This window comes from Toxorhynchites rutilus, chromosome 1, assembly GCF_029784135.1.
Source record: "Toxorhynchites rutilus septentrionalis strain SRP chromosome 1, ASM2978413v1, whole genome shotgun sequence".
NCBI lineage: Eukaryota > Metazoa > Arthropoda > Insecta > Diptera > Culicidae > Toxorhynchites > Toxorhynchites rutilus.
In genome coordinates, this window is record NC_073744.1 from 154,215,116 (window position 1) to 154,236,796 (window position 21,681).

The 21,681-nt window shown below is 38.2% G+C and overlaps 1 pseudogene; it reads left to right on the plus strand.

Annotated features, from left to right (window-relative positions):
• The first annotated feature begins 1,079 nt into the window (after window positions 1–1,079).
• On the plus strand, window positions 1,080–1,273 carry LOC129763736 (U4 spliceosomal RNA; annotated as a pseudogene).
• The last annotated feature ends 20,408 nt before the right edge of the window (window positions 1,274–21,681 follow it).

Below are 21,681 nucleotides of genomic sequence, written 5' to 3' on the forward strand. Positions count from 1 at the left end.
GATGTAAATTTCGATAAATTCATTGAAAATATACAGAAAAAAAGGATGAAATAAATGACGAAAAATGAAAATATTACTCAATACTGAATCTTCAAAATAAAACCCTTTTTTTCTTTATTCCATAGATTTCAACAGCAAACTAATCTCATTTCCTAAATTATGGCGTACAATAATATCGAGTTCTTTTTGTGTTTTAGATTTCAATTTGAACCGATACGGGTCTTCCGGGTTCTGTTGAAAGTAACGTGGCGGCCATCTTCTTCTTCTTTAAAAAACACGATCCAATCCCCTTTCTCCCGCGCGGCGAATGACGTGAGATAAGCGCTTTTGACGTGGGACAACGGTTTTTGTTCTATACTGAGGTGTAAGTTCAAAGTTGTGAAAACGAGAGCGTTACGCCAGAGCAACAAGATTTTGAGCGTTAATACCTCCTAAACAACTGAACGAAATGGTATGATAAGCACTTGATTCGAAAGATAAAAAATGTCTACGCGTTATATAGTTGTTACTTATCGATCCAAAAACTTGTTTTAATAGCTTTGAAATTACTTTCAAAACAGGGTAAAAATCACACGAATATGTATACAAGCGGTTGCCCGTTCGGAAATCCTCTCAGTCGTCAGCTCACTGAACTTCTACGCATACCGTTTAATATTTAGACAAACTGTGTTGGCTGCGATAACATCTATTGATTCATATGCGTTCAATATGCATTTCAAAATCGAAACTGCGTGCCTGAAGTTTATCAAATTAAGCAAATTTGTGGCTAGAGAAGTACGTACAATCGGGAGATGCAATAACTTCAGGGGAAATGTAAAATACATCGATCGTTTGACAATTCTTCCGTTCAAATATTTTGCCAGTCCACGAGAAGTTAATAAATTGACCAAGGCATCATGCCATACGTAAAGGGATAACTGACGGTCTGACTTAGTCATTAGATTTACGTGCTACGAAGGACGTAATCTATCACAGTGCATGGATTGTCCTAAATTGGTATTTTTTTATAATTGATTTCGTAAATTGTTTCATTAATTCGCTATCTTAATTAATCATTCAGAACAATACACATAAATGATAGCTTTGCGCAGTGGTAATATCGTACCTGATGAGGAACATCCGAGGTGCGATTATTGCTAGTTGGAAAACACAAATGATTATTTACTAAGCCAACGACAGTCCTTGCGGTTATGTCATAGGTATAACCCATCCATAGTATTTCTTGGGGTTAGAAATCTGTCGATGGTGAAATTGAAATATAAACTGAGAAGTTTTAAATTTTACACATTTTGTTTACAGCTGTCAGAAATAGAACTTTGAAAAACTGAAAATTATCATATATTTGAATAGGTTTCCAAATTTTCACAGATAATCTGTTTGTGGTGAACATAAGCGCTACCAGTTGAGTAGTCATAAGAAAATCTGTGTTTTTGGTCGAAAAAAATCTTTTGATTTTATTGACGTACGACTACGTCTCTGATTTCCATATAGGGGGGTCACTCTACGAAAAATGTAACGATTATTATTTTTTTTGAAATGCATATTACGCAGAATCGTTCTAACGATGTATGTTATAATATATACCATTAAACGGCAAATTTATCCAGCATTTTTTTCGCCTGAGACATCAACAGTGGAAACAATAAAACAAGTGAGCGATTTAAAAAATGAAAGAGGTATGTTTTGCGAGCGGATGCGAAGGTAAATCAAGTTGTTGACACAGCTGACAATCTTCGGACCACCGTTTAGCAAACTCGTTTGGTGGTTATTTTGAGTTGCTTTTAAGCTGTAATTTTTATTTAATTTTAGGTTTTAATTCATTTTTTTTTTATCAATAATTACGTTTTTAGTCCTGCTTCTAATGTATAGTCTGCTGTCCAACGAAAATTTATGTAATTTGTATTTTAACTTTATTTAACTGTGCTACTTCCAATTATACGTCCAATGTCTTCCTTCGTGATTTGTTGTTTTGAGTGTTTTCATGTTCTTGTTTCTATATTTTAGTATTCGTATGTGAGTGTGCGTGAGTGTTTGACGATTGTGTGTTCATGATCTGTCAATCTATTGTTTCTTCGTCTGCAATGTCTTCAGTCACGGGTTCCTGTAACGCTAAATAATCCACTATTAATTTGTGTTTGGTGCTGTTCGGAACACATATATTATTCATTCTTTTTTTTCAACTTCGTTCTCATAAATGCTCAATCAAACAAATTAGCAAGACATTTTGTTGATGTAATCAGATGCAAAATTTCATCCATCACTCAAATTTCATGCAAGGTTTCATCAAAGCAACGAGGGAAGTGTCACCCGTACAGTGATCGATCGTTTATTGGGCCGAAAAATCCATACAATTATCGAATTTTACTCGCTAACTGGGTTGCAAAACGGCAAAAGCAATACTTCCCTTATCTGTTTTGTTATCGAGTGGTACTCTATTCTGCCTCCTGAAGATGCATGCAAATAATTTTAGATGGTCCTTCGGATAGATCTGGCCGAAATATTGGGGTCTCTGGTCATTTTTTATCGAACTTACTGTATTATCTTGAATTTGACTGATCCAATCACCATAATCACCATAGGGATTATTTGATGCGGTAGATGGTGGCCAAATGGTATCCAACAGCCTCCGTTGTCTTTCCTGACGCTTGTGTTATTGAGCGATGCTTGAAACTGTGACTAATAAGTACTCTTGGGGGTCTTTGTAGCCCCATCGGTTGCGCGTTCGCTTAGTAAGCTATCGATCGTGAGTTCAAAACTCAGGGCTCTCTTTGACCATCTTTGTGTTGTTACAAAATAACTACGTCCACGCAACAATCATCAGCGATGGAGATCGATTCAGTGTCGGAGTTCTGGCCTTTCTCTATCCATATGCGAGCTCTGCTTGCAACAAGAAAAACATCGGGCTGCTGTTCTATAAATAACTCAATAATGCTCAATCAACTGTCTCCGCTGTCCGGTCTAACTAGATAATGGAAGGACAGAAAGAATACTCTTACGCCTAAATGGCTACTATGTATATGGTATGGTATAGAAGGAATTCTCTTATGCCGAAAAATGGCAACTGTGTAATGTTCTATTTATAGATATGATAAACATGTGACATGTACACGATTCAAATTCGGCTCTGTTACAGCTAATATGCTAATGAGCCAGAAATAAACAAATGGGATAAAAAAAAGTACTCTTCACAAGAAAAACTTTGAAAGATTTGCAAATTATCATAAAAACATTTCCCATTTTCTCATTGGCACGCCCTGTAGCAGTGAGACAGCGCCACATTACATGAAAAATTATCATGTGCAATGTGGCATCGTGGTGAGCAAGGATGGAAAACAAGGGAGCATGATGAGATTTACGATTAATCGCAAACTTCACAGATCGTAATCTGTGCAAACTGCGACTAACTATTAATCCTCTCCCATCATAACCAAATGACTTTCTCTTGGTAACTCTGAGTTGACCAAAGCATTGCTAGACTGAAACTAGGGGGCTGTCCACATACCACGTGGACAGAAAAAGCATGATTTTAGACACCCCCTCCCCCTCCGTGGACAAGCGTGGACATTCCTTATACCCCATTCCTATATACCCCTGTTGTCCACGTGGACATTCCTCCGGTTTTGAGGAAAAAATCAAGAAATTCTATTTTTTCGCTTAAATTTAATTTCAAGTTTGTGTCTATTTTCTATTCCATATGTTTATTGATAAAAAATTATAGCCTTACCAATGTTAACGATTTGTCTTGAAATCTTTGATTTTTTTCAACATTGTTCGGGAGCTCATTATTTTCTTCCGAATTCCATTTACGTTATCTCTATATCCATTTTAGAATATCGATTGTGAGCTTATTCTCGAGTATTTTTGTTAAAGCTGGCTGGCTGTTTGAGTTTTCAAAAAATCAGACAATGAAATCAAGCACTTTGTTTGAAAACAGAATTTTCTCGTCTAAACATCAATGACATTCGCTTTTACAGGTTCGGTAGTGCCTGATGGCTATAATAAACCTAGTAAAAACAAAACATCTGCAGTATCATCGTAGTCGATGATTCCGTTGACCTACAACCCTTAATTGTTAAATCATGCTAAATATTGGCCTGAGAAATTCATGCCGATTCTAAAGAAAAAACCAAAAGCATATTTTTGTAGGCATACATCTTTTCGGTCATAGATGCACCGTTTTTTCCTGAATATTTCAGCATCCTTCATGCAACTTGAGAATTCCATCCTCTCAGAACTTATGCTATGCAGTACGTTGAAGTTCTTACAAGAATCTTAACAGTTAATAATCTGAAGATGCAATATCTGGTGAGTAAGGCGGGTGGAGTTTTAGAAGTGCCCTAGAAGCGTTCTGGATCGTTGATTTTCATACGTTCAGCTGCTAGCAGTACTTGTTGGAATTCATCGAAACTAGTTGCATGGTAGAAGCTCATGATATAGATTTTCTTCCAGTCCTACCAGACCCAACCATAACTTTCTTCAAGCGAAAACCTGCTTCGGGGTTCCATTCACTTGCTAAGATTTTTTAACTCAACATTCTTGTAAATGATTTGCCCTTTACAATTTCGCTACAAATATGTATTTTCGTCGCGTTTATGAAACGAATTGCAGATTGAAACGTGATGTTTCGTTTCTGTGATTTCGGTGATTTTCGACATCTGTAGTGAATCTACGATTTCATGTGCATGAAAGATTAATCTTTTCTTTTAATTAATCAGCAGTAGCAGCATGAACTTTCCAGACAACTCAGAAGAAGCGTATTACGAAAATTACCAGACATCAATGAAGAACAACATCATTGCAAAAAATAGATCTCCAGAGATACGGCCTTCGTTTCAATATTCAGAAATCCTTGGGAATTCTTGAAAACAAACCAAACAGTTTTGTCATCAAGAGCAAAAGCTGAATTCAACCCTCACTTAAGTCGTGATTTTTAATACTACAAAAAATCCAACATTCTTTGTGTTATTGGGTGTTTTTATCCTGGTGGATTCAATGGCCCTTTATTACCGATTGTAATAAATTTGATCCTAATTTATGTGCGTTACCTTCAGAATATACATTTCAGGAAAGAGGTTCAATCATATGAAAAAATATGGATGTTTGACCGAGCAGCACTCTCAGGCAGTTCAGTATGTTTATTGATGAATACTGAGTACTCAGGGCGGACGTGAAGTTAAAAAAATCGTGTAAATACAAAACAGATCTCATTCAATTTTGACTTCTAACTTGAATGTTTTACTTTAAAAAATACTTAACGTGTCCACGTGGACATTATCAAAACCCCCTCCCCCCTCACCGTGGACAAGCGTGGACATTTTCGTCACCCCTACCCCCCCTAAAGTTGTCCACGTGGTATGTGGACAGCCCCTAGTTCGAATAACTGAGTTACTCTCCTTCCTCGTTTTGTTTACAACTCCTAACAAGAATTTGCTCTACGAGAGTGTCTCTATGATGTACGCTTTACGATTCTCGCTCTCTCGTCCGGGCGTTCAATTTTCCATTCCGAGCGGCTTTACTTCGATGAAACTGGGTAAAATAAAAAAATGCGCTACAGCAGATAGGACGACATTAATGTTTAATGTTCCACAGAGGATTTCTCAGATGGTGTTTAAATTCATCTACAAGAGACTACAAACAATAATCCCCCTCAAATCACTAATTTTATGAGTTAATGTAAATGCGTTATTGGCCAAGGCTATTACGATATCGAACACGAGGTCTTGCGAGATATATTTTTCCGCCAGCACAAATACAGAACACTCCTTTCGGGCCCGAGTAAACTTGTGGCTAGAAAAGACCTTAATTACCATGAATTAATCAAAAACATAAATTAGCGCAAATATGTCAACATGTTTTTTTTTGAGTAAGCACGTAAATATTTACTCATTAAATTTTAGGACTGTGGAACTCTACATAATTTGTATGCAGATAGACTATCCACAATTTGTGGGGGGAATACTCATACAACTCAAATGGGTAATGATTATCTGCTATCACAAAGCTGAGAAACGTTTTGACGTTTTGTTTCACTACTGATTCATTAAAAAAATTAAGCTTTATTTTAAAATGTTTTCTTATCCTGAGCCTGGCTCACCATACCGTAGGCTAACCTCAAGGATATTTTTTATCCATTTTCGGCGAATAATCAATAGAGTGCCGTGTTATGAAACATCAGAACAATAGCAAAAACAACATCACGAACATAAGGTGTTGGTTCGGTTATTCCAGACGACATTGGAATATATTACATCTGATCATTTTTAGGAAGGTTAACGACCTTCAAAGGATGCATTTATCTTGGAAACATTAAATTGATGTTCATGGCTTCCAGTCGGACGTTTATTCGCTCTGATAATAATTGTGTGGTCCTCACAAAGCATATATTCCAATGCCGTCAGTTCACTTAAAATCTTCGCATACCGTTTGATGATTAGGTAGGATGTTGATAATCATTTTCTGCGATACCGATTCTTCCAACAGTATTTTTTCGACAACATGGAGATTGAATACCTGAAATTAACCAGATTCAACCAAACAAATCTGCGGACAAAGCAGTATGTACACTCAAGAGATGCAACAAGTTTGAAGGTATATGAAAAAAAAACATTGGTCGTTCAATAAATCTACTGCCACATATGTCGGAAGTCCACGATATATGAATAACATATGTCCATACTAATTCATTACATTTATTTGCAACGAAAAACGTAACCACACAGAATTGAATTAATCAAATATGTGATCCGTTTTATCTACAAAATAAAAAAGGGTCTTAGATTCCATCGAACTCGAAAAGTGTTTCGTGAAATCACTAATTGAATTATTATTAGAAAAAAATATTTGAAGAGAAATGTGAATGTTTAGAATTATTGGAATCTAAAAAACGATTTTGGGCGGGATGAGACTCGCCCAAATCTGCTGGTAATAAAATAAATCAATTGCATCCATTTCCCGTCTGCTGTTTATCGGGCGGGAGACGACAGCATAATAAAATCGACACGAGACTGAGTCAGCCACTCACTGCGGTCAGTGCAATAGAGAATTAACAATCCCTCGACGAGTGTCGTAAGATTTCAGTTGATCGTCTCTTGTTACACTTTCCGATCAAGAACTCATCATCCGCTCTATGGGATGGGATTAATCGTTTGTGGCTTGCACTCACGACAAACCTTGAGTAGTAGAAGTAATGCTCCGAGAGTGCTTGCAGTGGGGATTCCTCTTTCATATTGCTTGTTTTGAGATCTTGGTAGCTCACCGTTCCAAGTAATCTCTCTGTGTACATATGAAGAATAAAAGAGCATCGCCTGCTGGGGGTGATTTAAAAACCTCCGACTAGAGGGATATACCTATTCATTGATCGTTGAATGTGATTTTTTAACATCACTGGTGGTGAGTGACCATGTCATTTTTTCGGATGATCGACTGATAAGATCCAATTATGCGCTCGCGATTTGTGGATCGTCCAATTATCACAGAATTTGCTATAATCAATGCTTTCTCATACATTTTTTGTTTACTGAGTCTTATGTATCACATCCACGAATCGATTATAAAAAAAAAACAAGAAGTGGGTTATATCTCTGATATAACCGCAAGGTAAACGTAGGACTATCGGTGGCTCGGTAATCATTAATTTGAAATTGCATCTGAATCAATTCTAAATGAACGAATGAATGAATATTTTGAAAGATGCTGAAAGTTTTCTTGTTAGTTTGTGGTTTAATGAGTAAAAGTATGGAATTGTTCCTAACATAAAAGTCAACTCTTTCGAACTTGTTGGTGGTCCTGAAACGAACTGATGGAATTTGAGTGTTTTCGTGAGAATAATATGAGATTTTTCATGATCACTCCATGCGCAGAATAGAAACTGAGGGCGCCACTTCACGGTGAAAACGAAATAAGTCTATATAACCTTGCATAAAATTCGCCATTTTACAATGTGGTATGTATATTTTAAAGAATGGCTATAATATATATTTTAAAGTGTTGTAACTTAAATTTTTTTCAACTAGATAACCGATGAGTAGCATGTGTTGCGCTAAAAATACTGCAAAACCTTCTTGTATCGGCCTTTACATTATCAATGATAGAATCCAACTTAATGTGATATCGATTTCATCACCATTATCCACAGTATTCATAACCTGTATGTATCATCAAACTCAAAATTTTCGAAGATTATCAACGATGTTGGTCCAATCGCGTGTTGAAATCATCGTAAATATACAAAGCCCTAACTTTCTTAACATATACTGAAGACATTTAATGGTTGAAATGAATCTAAATAGAAATAAAATGAATAATCACGACCGAATCTTGCTTTTCAGTACGTAGAATAAACAAACATCATCACTTTTGTGGTTCTGAACTCTAATGTAGGTGTCACATGAGCTGTTTCAGCTTTGCGTAAATTCGTCAATTGGATTGCATCACGAGAACACCAAGTCGAATGCATTAATGCGAATATTCCTTCGCTTGGACGCATTCACACGCAAACATTTTTTCATGACTGTTCCATGCGAATGCAGAACAGAAACTGATGCGAGTAAAAGTACTCACGCCTTGCATATGTCCGCTATGGGTTCCCAAACACTAATGCAAGCGAGCAAAAGAAATCACAGCTTGCATGTATTCGCTATGACGGTTTCTCCAGGTGCCTAGATATTGCGTCCGTGTTCGGGAACACATTGCGATCACCAATCATCATCAATGAGCAATGATGATTTCAATAGCTTGCTTTCAAAGCAATTTTTAAGCTATTGAATCGATTTTTGGACCAATAAGTGACAATCATATAACTCGTTGACATTTTATCTTTCGGATGAAGTAATTATTATAGCGCTCGATTCAGCCGGTAAAGAGGTATTAACGTGCAAAACCTTGCTCTCCAACGTCATTCTCTCATTTTCGAAACTTTGAACTTACACCCCGGTACAGAAATGAAAGTCGTAGTCCTACGTCAAAAGAAATTGAATCCGGTGATCAATGAGATCAAACTCACCGAACATTACGACACAAGTTTATTCGACGGAATAACTCCGCGCCGAAAGTCTCAATCGAACACACAATGCCCATATCAACGCAAAGTGCCAAATTTATTAGCCCTAAATTTCGCTTGTTTGACACTAATCCACCCTTGGCAACGAAGAGCGAAAGGAGAGAAAAGGAAGCCAAATACTCCCGCAACGATTCCCTTTCGTTTTGAACACTTCATTAAATGGTTATAAAAGGAGCGAAAATTCCAATAAAGCAATCAATTTGACTCCCGGCGGCCGTGATCCTTCCGCACGTATGCAGCGGCGAGGAGTAATGGGAGATTAAATCCACCCGAATGGAAAGATTTGGTTGGGGACTTTTGCTGTCGTCAGTAAAAAATCGTAATATCAATATCAGCCAACGACAGTCTTCCTGCCTTCATTTTCACCGACGACAAGCGGCGGTCGTTATTGATTTGAACCAAAGAATTGTGCTTCCTTCCCCGGTCGATTCCCTGCTCACACCCATCCAGGACCACAGACCCGCAGTTGTTTGTGGAAAATATATATATACACAGCTTTCTTTACGGCTTTTGCCACAAATAATGGCAAAGTAGAATTGGGAAAATTTCGCCTTAAGGGGCTGGGAGCGCTTTTCCACCACCGGAGGAGCGTGTGTTCAGTCAACGATAACGGAATAAATCCCTTCGGTGGAGTAAATCAAACCTAAGAGCATTAACCACTTCGGCAGGCGAAGGAAGGGATTCTTCAAAGAAGGATACAAACTAGCACATTTTAGTAGAAAGCAAAGCTCAATATTTCTTTGTTTAGTTCATGAATTGTTGAAATCTATCGCCCCATCACCTTCTTACCTTGCAAACTCGCAGCATCTAAATTCATCTCATTTCAACTCTTTTCACAAACAGCCCGGAAAAAACCACACCCGGGAGAGAGAGAAAAAGTGAACAGAAAAAAAATTCATGAAATTGTGTGCAAATGGCCTATTTATTCCGCGCTTTTAATTTCACCCGGTCGTACAGGATGAAAGGGAGCGAAAATTTTCGCGAATTTCCAGCAAAAAAAAGAACCCCATCAAAACGGCTCGCGCCAGATTTTGGGCTTTGGCGCACTGAAAAATTATTTGTGTGGGTGTATGTGTGTGTGTGTTTGCGAGTGCCGCAGTGGGAAACGAGCTAATTTCAACTTTGTTAATTAAATTTACACCTTCTCCCCCAAAGCCTTTCCGGGTTTTCGCGGGAAAGGGTTTCGCATTTTCGCACGATTGTGCGTTTGGTCTCGAGAAGCGGTGGGTTAATTCAAAACAGTTGGAAACTCGGGCGGAAGAAATGTGCGTTTCTTCTCGATGGTGGAAGAAGGAATTCGCAGGTTAAGATGATGCGAAATTAATTGAATGTTCATTTCGAGGCAGATGTTGCCTGTCGAAGCTGGAAGCGGTTAGGTGCTAATTAAATCATGCCGTTTCTTTCTGTTGACTCCCCAAACAAGAGACATAAAAAGTATTTGATGAGAATACTCTTTTGAGCGACTAATGGAAATTTCAAAATCAGAGTCTCAGCTCGCCGACTTTATCTTTGCTCGGAAAAGTCACTTTTTTGCCAGTGAAAGCAGTAATTAAAGGCTCGTGGAAAAAAAAGCGAAGGCTCGAATTATGTTTGAAGTACAGAGCACACGAGAAAATTTTTGGGAGTTGGGTAGAAAAAGACACAAAAAATTCAGGGTAAAAAAATCAAACCAATGTTTAATTAATGTTAAACAAATTTATTTCGCAAACTTTTCACCACAATACCGAAAACTTCTGTGCTGAACGGAGGATCAACAAACAGCGAGCGCCTAATTTGACCTTATCAGCCGCCCAACCGAAAGCGGCAACACACAATGACAAAGTACGAAACGATGTTGACATGGTCACCCACCACGAAGGCAATGGCCGGAGGGATTCGGCTCATTATACATGATGATTTTCCGTGTGATCTCAAGATGTTTCCTTTATGATTTCGTCTCGTCACGGTATTATTTAGCCACCGAAAGGTGAACGTCAGAGCGGAAGCGAAAACAACACCGAAAGACCATAGGAAAACATTATTTGTGAAAAAAAGTAATTAAGTTCAGTTCCAGAGTTTGGTTTTCTCACGTTGGGGGAAATTGTAACCACTGTTAAATCAAAGAAAACAAATATGGTATCTGCCCCAATTATATAGAAGATCAACAGAAGTAATAAAGAAATCGGAATCTAAGAGCAAAAACAATTGGACAAATATAATTTAATGATATTCCGGAGACAGAATGTATTGTATTGTTATTGTTTCAAATTAAGCCTTTTTCAGTGAAAATAAATTATTTATTCAGATAAATTATTCAACGAACATGTCATTCAAAGAATGTCACATATACCCCCGAAGTTTTGAAAATTTCTCTAACAAACCAAGTTTAGAATCCTCTCCAATCCAAAGGGTGGTACGATCAAAATTCGGTCAACTTAAATTTAACGTATTTCTTTTGATGATGCATTGAAGAAAAAATAGAACACTTCTTATTTTGTAGATGTGTGCATGCAGAATGATATCTCTATTCTGATTTCCATTTTTGCTCTTCAGCTCCCAAAATTGCGTCCAAGCAAAATTTGCTCTTGCAACGCGAATTTCCATGCTTCTCGTAAGCGAAGTTGGCAGAAGTGGACTTCAAGTGGCTTACGAACATCACTGTTACACGACGACGCATTTGAGAAGATGGTAGATGTCTACAGGACCAGGAAACTATCCAAGTTACCAAAAAAAATCCTGGTTTGGCAGACCATCTGCATCCGCGACTAGAAAAGCAATATTTCCATCGCCACCGGAGTCATCTATCAGAACATACCACGACGTTAAGGAATGCCAGAAACGTTTACTGCCTTTCCTCAACAAAACACGGCCAACCCGTTCTGTTTTGGCCAGATTTGGTATCCTTCCATGATTAGGCTGATCAAGCGTACCGTTTTGAATGGGACATTACCGTTTTTTCGACCATTTTTGTTCGTTTCGTATTTTTTATAAATGTGTACCGTATTTTAGTATAAAGAAAAAAAAAATTAGTATTATTGTCCTAGTTTATATCGATTAGTGATCTCTCAAATATTTATTGCCTTGCTTAAAAAGATGCTGTATTTGTAACTAAAAGTTCTGTTAATTTTGAAAAATTCTATCAGAATTCTCTAGTATTTTTGATTGGTGAGTTGTGTTCTCGATGAAATATAGAGACTTGTGTCCAAGACCGCATTGCTGATGCAGACTGGAGGACCGGTGCCATACCGCTGTGTTGTTTTGAGATTCCATTATCAATTACTAGAATAGTTTGGTCGGGTGAACAAAGACAATCGGTCAATGAATGCAAAACAAGGAGGCTTCAGTCGACATTTTTACATTCTCCGCTCAGAATCGGTCCACTATGCTTGAAGCAATTCGAACGTGGTTAACCCGTGAGACTGTCAGATGAAGCTTAATTTTATGGGGCACAATTGGAAGGCATAGGAGTTGAAGAACCCTTTTATCTCAAGTTCCATCTCTACAAAATCATATTAACTCAGGAATCAAACGTTTTTCATGCGTTTTTCATAGGTAATTATGAGGATTGCTTCCACCTGAGTTGGGTTGCAAACATGCATAACTTTCGGTAGTGGGTGGCTGCCAAGGGTAACTCAATTTACTATATTTACACTCTCCAAAGGTTACGGTATATACACCTATAATTGATTTTTAGCTCATGATTTATCGTCCCGATTTATGACATTAAATGAGACATAACATAACAGAAAATGTCATGACTCACAAATACTGGTAAGCAGTTGTATAATATGCATGGTACAGCAATATAAGATTCATACGAGCGAGCGAAACAAAAGATAAATAAGCTTTCCGAATACTTTGCCACATACACGGCCCAGACCGAGATAGATATTGTATTCCTTCGTGCGCTCCTTTTTTACTCTTAGAAAACACTTCCCAACATCATTTTATAATCAGGTGTAATATTATCACGTATTTGCTGAACAACTGCTAAAGCATCATTAGCCATGTGGATAGCGTGGTCGTGTAAAATAGTTTTGCATTCCAGCCGGCCTTGGTTCGACCCCCATTGACGTCGTATGGACTTTTTTTTGGCACAATCCATAATGAAATGGGAAAAGAAAACAGATAGAGATGTCTGCAGGCATACATACAAACCATTTTTAAGCTATTAAAACAGCTCATTATTTGCGCATTTGACTCTCCAGCACACTAAATAGCATCATTTCTGCCAAAGATGAAATGTTTTCTGCCAACGCTAGTTTGGGTGCACATTTTAAACCATTGCAGTATCTAAAACCGAAAAAATGTCGACAAAAGATTTGTTTGCCACAATCACTGACCAATCGTCTTCGATAAAGATTGAACTCTTGAACATTGTATCGAGCAAAACCAATATGTGGTACATCAGAGAAACTGCCGTGTGCTCGCTACACCCAACATAAATAATTAGTACACTTTTAGACATCCCAAAAAGTGACATTAAATGAGCTTAAACATGTCATTAGATGAGCTATCCGGGGAAGCCGTTCATACACTAGTACAAAATTTCCCCAAGCGAGAGGCGAGTTTGTGTATAACATGTATGACAGAGTATCCAAAAATAGGGGAAACATTTAAATGTACGCATACATCAAAGACGATAACGTTAATATACTGTTTTACGCTCTCCGTTTTGCTCTCAACAAATACTGTCCCCGTATATCTATCAGATTCGTTGCGTTTTATAATGTAGGGTAATATTCACGTGCATGGGTATGTGTAATCACGTAACATAGAGTGGAAATATCTATAGGACGACTTTAGATGGACAGTTTGATCTTATGGCTGATATGTTTATATGAGGTGCAAAAACTAGAAAATTATAGCGCACGAATCGATAAACAGTGAGTTTTATTTTTCTATACAACTATTTTCATAGTTATATTTTGAAAGAACTAATAACGCGTCTCAAATGAGGTGTGATTTTGAATGTGAATGCGTGACAACAGTGATAACAAGACTGTAAATTTCACTATTCACTCGCGAGACGCGACACGGAACTAGGACACAACACTTATAATCCTTACAAACATTAAAATGGTTAAAATTACCTTTTTCGTCGACCGGTTTCGGGCTCGATGTTGCCCATCTACTGGACGGTGTCCGACTGGTTACGATGTAGCACTAACACATATTCATAGGTTATCAGTACTTGTCGAAGATATAGTTTGCTGAGTTATCAGCTTCGTCAGATGGAAGAGTTGAGATGATATTGGTGCATCTTCTTCATTCATAAGTGGGGAATCGCTGGTTGAGATGTACATTGATTCCCATGCATTCAACTGTGAGGCTTTTCGTACATTTCTAATAATTTTTGCCTTCTCCCAGTCTACGCAGTGGGCTTGAGTTAAAGCATGTGCTGCCACACTTGATTCGCTGGCTCGTTCATTATCCACCGCATTCTTATGTTCACGTAGGCGGATTTTGAATTTCCGACGAGTTTGACCGATGTATACACTAGTACAGTCTTTGCAGGGAATCTGATAGATCCCTGATTTTTCATCCGGTGGAATTCTATCTTTCAGGTTGCACAAAAGGTCTTTCAGGGTGCTCTCACTTTTGTACACCACATGAAATCCGTGTTTCCGGAGTGTAGACTGGACTGTGTTGGTTATTTTGGGATAGTACGGTAGGCTGATCCTTTTGTGTTGTTCCTTCTCAGGCTCTAATGTGGTGTTGTTTTTTCTCCATTTCTTCTTCTCGTGTTTCCGAAGGATTTTCTCCACAAAACATCTCTTGTACCCATTCAGCTCTGCAGCATGGTAGATTCTATTTTTCTCCGCTATGTAATCATCTCTCTCCATTGGTATGTTGAGGAGACGATACACCATGGAGTGGAAGGCTGCTTGTTTTTGTGCGCCGAAGTGATTAGAGTCGGAAGTTATATATCTATTCGTAGACGTTGGTTTACGGTATATCCCAAACTTTAGCCGATTATCTTCCTTCCGGGTAATGTACAGGTCCAGAAAAGGAAGTGTACCGTCTTTTTCTTTTTCGACGGTAAACTTAATCGTCCTATGTCGGGAATTCAACAACTCCAACGTCTGCTTCAAGTAACGTTCTTTCACAACTGCGAAGATGTCATCTACATAGCGTCTCCACATTCGAGGGAAGAATTTTTCTTTCGCCAACTCTGTTTCAAAATCTTTCATGAAAACCTCCGCTAAGAGTGGCGATAGCTTGCTACCCATACTGAGACCGAACGTTTGCTTGTAGAACTTTCCCCTGAACGAAAAGAAGTTCTGATTCATACAGGTTTTCGTTACCAAAAGATATGCGTCGATCTGATTGGGTGGTACGCGTTTCCGTTCCAGATGTCTGCGCAAACTATTTACCGCCTCTGTTACTGGCACGTTCGGAAAAAGAGCTGTAACATCGAACGACACCAGAATTTCCCCTCGCCTAACCTCGAAGCCTTTCAAATGGTCTACCAACTCAAACGAATTGTTGACATTTTTACCGTGAGTTATGGGATATTTTTTCAATTCTTCAACCAACCAAGCAGCCATTTTTTCAGTTGGAGTGCAGATGTTAGACGAAATCGGCCGCATCGCCACTGGATTTTTATGTATTTTTGGGAGGCAGTACAACAATGCCACTTTTGGATTGGGTACATTCAATTTTCGTTCAAGTTTATCCCCACCCATCAAGTGTGTGACTTTTTGGCGAACAGAATTAGCTTCTTCAGTCATTGCATTAAGCGGATCTTTAGGTTTCCCATTTTTGAAGCAATGTTCTTCATACGGACCGGAGCGAATCATGTCAAGAACCCGTAAGTCATAATCATGTTTATCCATGATCACAACTGCATTCCCTTTATCTGCCCGTGAATAAACTACATCGCGAGCTTTTAGCTGTCGTATTGCACACCAGGTATCAAAGCTCGTCTGTTTCCCACTTTCCGTCTTGGGTACTGTTTTTAATAAACATTGCTCAACGTCGTACCGTATAGCTGATTTCGACGTGAAAGTGTTGTACTGTATTGCGCTTTCAATATTGTTTACTGTGTCGGCGATGGGGGGGCGCGAGGGGGAGATGGCAAAATTCAATCCCTTGTTCAATAGATCCAGCTCAGTTCTAGCGAACTGTGCGGACGAAAGGTTGATAACAAAATTGTCGATGTTTTGTGGAGATCGTATTACCTTCTGTGGCGCCTGCGTCAGAGCGAGATGTTGTAGTTTTTTGTGATGCCTTTCTTTCGTTCTCCTTACACGTCCCTGGAGATTGCGACTTATTTTACACATCACTGTTTGCCAACAATCGTTGTTCCCTTCTACACACCGATGAACAATACACTCTACAGCACTGTGGTAAACAACTTGCTTCAACAGCTGTAGGTGCAATGAATACAGCTGTTCTTCGACAATGGACAGCGCTTTATGTTTGCACCTTATTTCTTCGGCTAGCCAAAGTACTCGGGCACGTTTGGCTGCCTTTTCACTGGATGCACTACTTATTGAGGGTTTGAGGGATTGAGCTCTTTTTCCGAACGTGCCAGTAACAGAGGCGGTAAATAGTTTGCGCAGACATCTGGAACGGAAACGCGTACCACCCAATCAGATCGACGCATATCTTTTGGTAACGAAAACCTGTATGAATCAGAACTTCTTTTCGTTCAGGGGAAAGTTCTACAAGCAAACGTTCGGTCTCAGTATGGGTAGCAAGCTATCGCCACTCTTAGCGGAGGTTTTCATGAAAGATTTTGAAACAGAGTTGGCGAAAGAAAAATTCTTCCCTCGAATGTGGAGACGCTATGTAGATGACATCTTCGCAGTTGTGAAAGAACGTTACTTGAAGCAGACGTTGGAGTTGTTGAATTCCCGACATAGGACGATTAAGTTTACCGTCGAAAAAGAAAAAGACGGTACACTTCCTTTTCTGGACCTGTACATTACCCGGAAGGAAGATAATCGGCTAAAGTTTGGGATATACCGTAAACCAACGTCTACGAATAGATATATAACTTCCGACTCTAATCACTTCGGCGCACAAAAACAAGCAGCCTTCCACTCCATGGTGTATCGTCTCCTCAACATACCAATGGAGAGAGATGATTACATAGCGGAGAAAAATAGAATCTACCATGCTGCAGAGCTGAATGGGTACAAGAGATGTTTTGTGGAGAAAATCCTTCGGAAACACGAGAAGAAGAAATGGAGAAAAAACAACACCACATTAGAGCCTGAGAAGGAACAACACAAAAGGATCAGCCTACCGTACTATCCCAAAATAACCAACACAGTCCAGTCTACACTCCGGAAACACGGATTTCATGTGGTGTACAAAAGTGAGAGCACCCTGAAAGACCTTTTGTGCAACCTGAAAGATAGAATTCCACCGGATGAAAAATCAGGGATCTATCAGATTCCCTGCAAAGACTGTACTAGTGTATACATCGGTCAAACTCGTCGGAAATTCAAAATCCGCCTACGTGAACATAAGAATGCGGTGGATAATGAACGAGCCAGCGAATCAAGTGTGGCAGCACATGCTTTAACTCAAGCCCACTGCGTAGACTGGGAGAAGGCAAAAATTATTAGAAATGTACGAAAAGCCTCACAGTTGAATGCATGGGAATCAATGTACATCTCAACCAGCGATTCCCCACTTATGAATGAAGAAGATGCACCAATATCATCTCAACTCTTCCATCTGACGAAGCTGATAACTCAGCAAACTATATCTTCGACAAGTACTGATAACCTATGAATATGTGTTAGTGCTCCATCGTAACCAGTCGGACACCGTCCAGTAGATGGGCAACATCGAGCCCGAAACCGGTCGACGAAAAAGGTAATTTTAACCATTTTAATGTTTGTAAGGATTATAAGTGTTGTGTCCTAGTTCCGTGTCGCGTCTCGCGAGTGAATAGTGATAAATATCCTTACGTTAGCACAACCAAAAATAACTGTAAATTTCAATTAATAGTTCCGTTATTACTACTGCCACATATTCAGCGCAGCATTACCAGAAGCAGCTGCTACGCGTGCTGGTTGCACTCACGCACACATGCAATTGACAACATTGATACCCATACATGTGCAATTGCATGCTGACACTCACACAACTAAAATGCAATCGACAACATTGCTAACCATACATGTTCAAAAAAAAAGCTGACACTCATTAAACTAAAATGAAAGTTCAACTAATACACATGAGAAGTCTGCTCCATACATACAAGCAATTCACTCTCTCAAAAAGATCATATCTAGGATGCTTCTTTCTGCGCATTTGCCTCCTTAAGGCAGGAAAAAGCATTTTTTGTGCTAAATATGACCTATTTTCTACCAATGCTAGTTTGGGTGTAGTTGATGCGAGAATGAGTGCTAGAACGAACGAACGTGATGAATTATAGAGCTTGAGCTTGAGCTTGGGTAGACTGTACAATTCGTAGTTGCTCTCCGTGATTGACCTGAACCAACCAAATTGCACAAAGAACACACAGAATGACGCTTGGGACTAGCAAATCATTCTCGTTTTGCAATTTTCGGTGATTCGAGCTTTGAATGGTCAATAACGACGCCGGCCACGTCCTTACAGTCACCAGGGGAAGGGAAGGAATGTTAGTATGATATTCGCCGCCCGAAGGCCAGAAGGGTCGCCTCTATAGCGTGGTTCCCTAGCGTTTATCATGGAAGGGATATTTGTTAGTGGGAATGGTTAAGAAAAATCAGGATTCACTGTGGTAAGCGAACGAACGTGATGAATTATAGAGGTTTTAAACTTTTCAGTTCATTCCCCTCTAGAAGTGCTAGAAATCGCGAATGGCTCATTTATACTCAATAAGTTATAAAACGGGTGGGATTAATTTGCAATATCTCCTCTCTTCACAGTGCCGGTTTGAACGAACGCTGCATTTGCAGTTCGAGGGAGCGCTCTACGCACGCGCACAGTAGTAGGAGAAAGTCGGGAAATACGGACACATTTTTATTTTAAAATTCAATGATGTACAAACCGCCAATACAGTGTATCAATACCTTCGACACTTACTGTTTGCACAAAAAGTAATCTACAAAGAGCAGCTCGTCTGCAGAAAATAAGGTTCTCATTGTTATCGAGTAATGTTTTGTGGTATTTTTCGTTACGTGAGTGTTTTACTACCACTCTTCCAGTTTAACGAATCAGCGGTGAAGTTTTCACATTTTTACTCCAGAAATATTGATGAAAACAAAACACTAATCAAATCGGGTAAGACGGGCACTCCACCGACAAAAGACAAACATTTTGTTTTGAAAACAATTTGATTGTCTCTTCCTTCTTTTTATAACAGATGCCCACTGACTCCGTTTGCAAGTGCAACCAGATATCATGGACGAATTAGCAAAGTGGTTTTTAAAACGTAATCTGAATTTGTCATCCCGAATGCCGGAAACTATTTTAGACATGAAAAAATGAGAAAAGTCTAAAGTCCTTCTAGGTTAGTCTAGCCTTTTTGTTCGATCATTTTTAAGACCCATCTGAAGTCCTCAAAAATTTATCGAGTACATAAACTTGAATTTTAAGTCAGTGCCCATCTTTCCCATCCCAGGTGTCCATCTTTTCTGCCAAGTGTCCGTCTTTCCCGACTCAATATTATTTTCCAAATATGCCGGACACATTTATATTGCAAAATGTCTGCCTCAAAGACAACTTTTATTATAAAAAGATACCTAGGCTATCAATTTGTGGTGAGATAGCTGTATTTTTTTATGAAATTGAAGAAAAAAATCAACGTTTATTTAAGGTGTCCGTATTTACCACCCTTCCCCTATATGTCATAGCAATAAGGGAGTAATATAAGAGAGTAAAATAAAAGACACATTAAAGATTTCACGTTGGTTACGTTCTCTGTTTTACTTTCAGAAAACACACTCCGCACAGCAGTGGAACTCCATACAATTCACTGACTAAAAAGTGTCATGATTTTCAATCCTTGTTCACATAAAGAATACATTTTTTTCAGGCATACAGAGAGTATCAACTTCTAGCAGTCTTGGCACAAGGTCGTTAATGAAGAATGATAAGATGGGAAGATTTATATAAACAATTACATAAGTTTATTAAAATATCAATATTGCTCTTATATTAACTATTCAGTACAATTTTATCAAAATTTGAAAGAAAAATTAAAAAAGGAATGTGTTTTTCCAAAAACTTTTCTGATATGGCTATTGAAAATCTATGATTACCTTTGCTTTATCATTTACCCCCATTATTCGTCAATTTTTCCTGCTTTTCGTTCTTTGACCTATCATTTTGACAGTTCAATTTGAGAGGTTAACGGTTGCGAAAAAATTGCGACAAGATAGAAATTTGTTTTGTAAGAACGAATTGTGGAGAATGAAGTGGCAAATTTTCTTAGCTTTATAATTAAAGTTTTTCTGTAGTCCCAAATTTGATATGGCGATATTTGAAAACGGCTCGATGGTTGAAAAGTTATGAATTTCATTAGTTTTATGTTTTTTTTATTTTAATTCTTTACCTTCAAACCATTGAGCTCATTTCAAGAATCGTCATAGCAAATGGAATCTTATCTTTCTATGAATCCGCAAACATGCCTAGTAGTATTTTAAAAAACCTAACTTAAAACGACAAAAAGTTTCTTCGATTGTAGGATATGTAATGATAGAAAAATATTATATGATAAAATTTAATTATACAGTCAACTCTCCCTAACTCGATATCCAAGGGACCATCGAGTTAGGGAGGTATCGAGATACAGAACATTTTTTGATATTTTTTTTTTATGCCACAAATTGCAAATATATGATGTTAGGGTAAGTGTCCCAATATTAGGGCTTAAAAATATGACCCAATTAGGAATAAACCAATTATGGTACATGGGGTTTACTATAATTGGTACCATTGCGTATACAGGATATTACTATAATTGATTTGTTTTTGTGCATTAGTACATTTACCCTATATGTACTAATGCGCATGTACTATTATACATTCTTTTCTCAAATTTTAATATAAATTTAAATACATAGGATGTTTGTTTAGTAGGCCAATTTTATTGTGAAATGGAATTGGAAATGGAAAAGGAACTAGGTTAACAAAGAAAATATTAATTATGTATGTAATTCAAACTAAATTGTAACGATCACGCAGGAACTGTTCAATCGCAAAGAAATGTTCAAATAGTTTCAAGGGAACATTTTCAGTTGATTGCAATATTTCGGACATATTCTTTAGGTTCGACTTAACGTTCGAAGGTATAATTTCAAAACAATCAGCTGAAACTTCCTGAACCTCCTCTAACTCCATAGGACTACTATTTTCAACGTTTTTTTCAGCTTCTTCAAAACTTCCCAGTATATCGGTATCAGTCTTTAGATCACAGCAAATCACGTTTTGATCCATTTCGCAATATTCATCAAATGACGATGAACAATCGAATGGTACTGCACTGTCGACAGCAGCAAGCTCACGACGCATTAATTCTGCCAGCGGAATATCATCATCATCAGTTATGGAAAATCCGGCTTTCCTGAAGCAATTTTGAACAGTCTCAGATTTAACCTTGTTTATTCAAGAGCGTGAAAGTAATTCAATTGCATCCAATACCGATATATCTGAAGGGTCCTAGAGTATATTTGAATACAGTATGAGTGCTG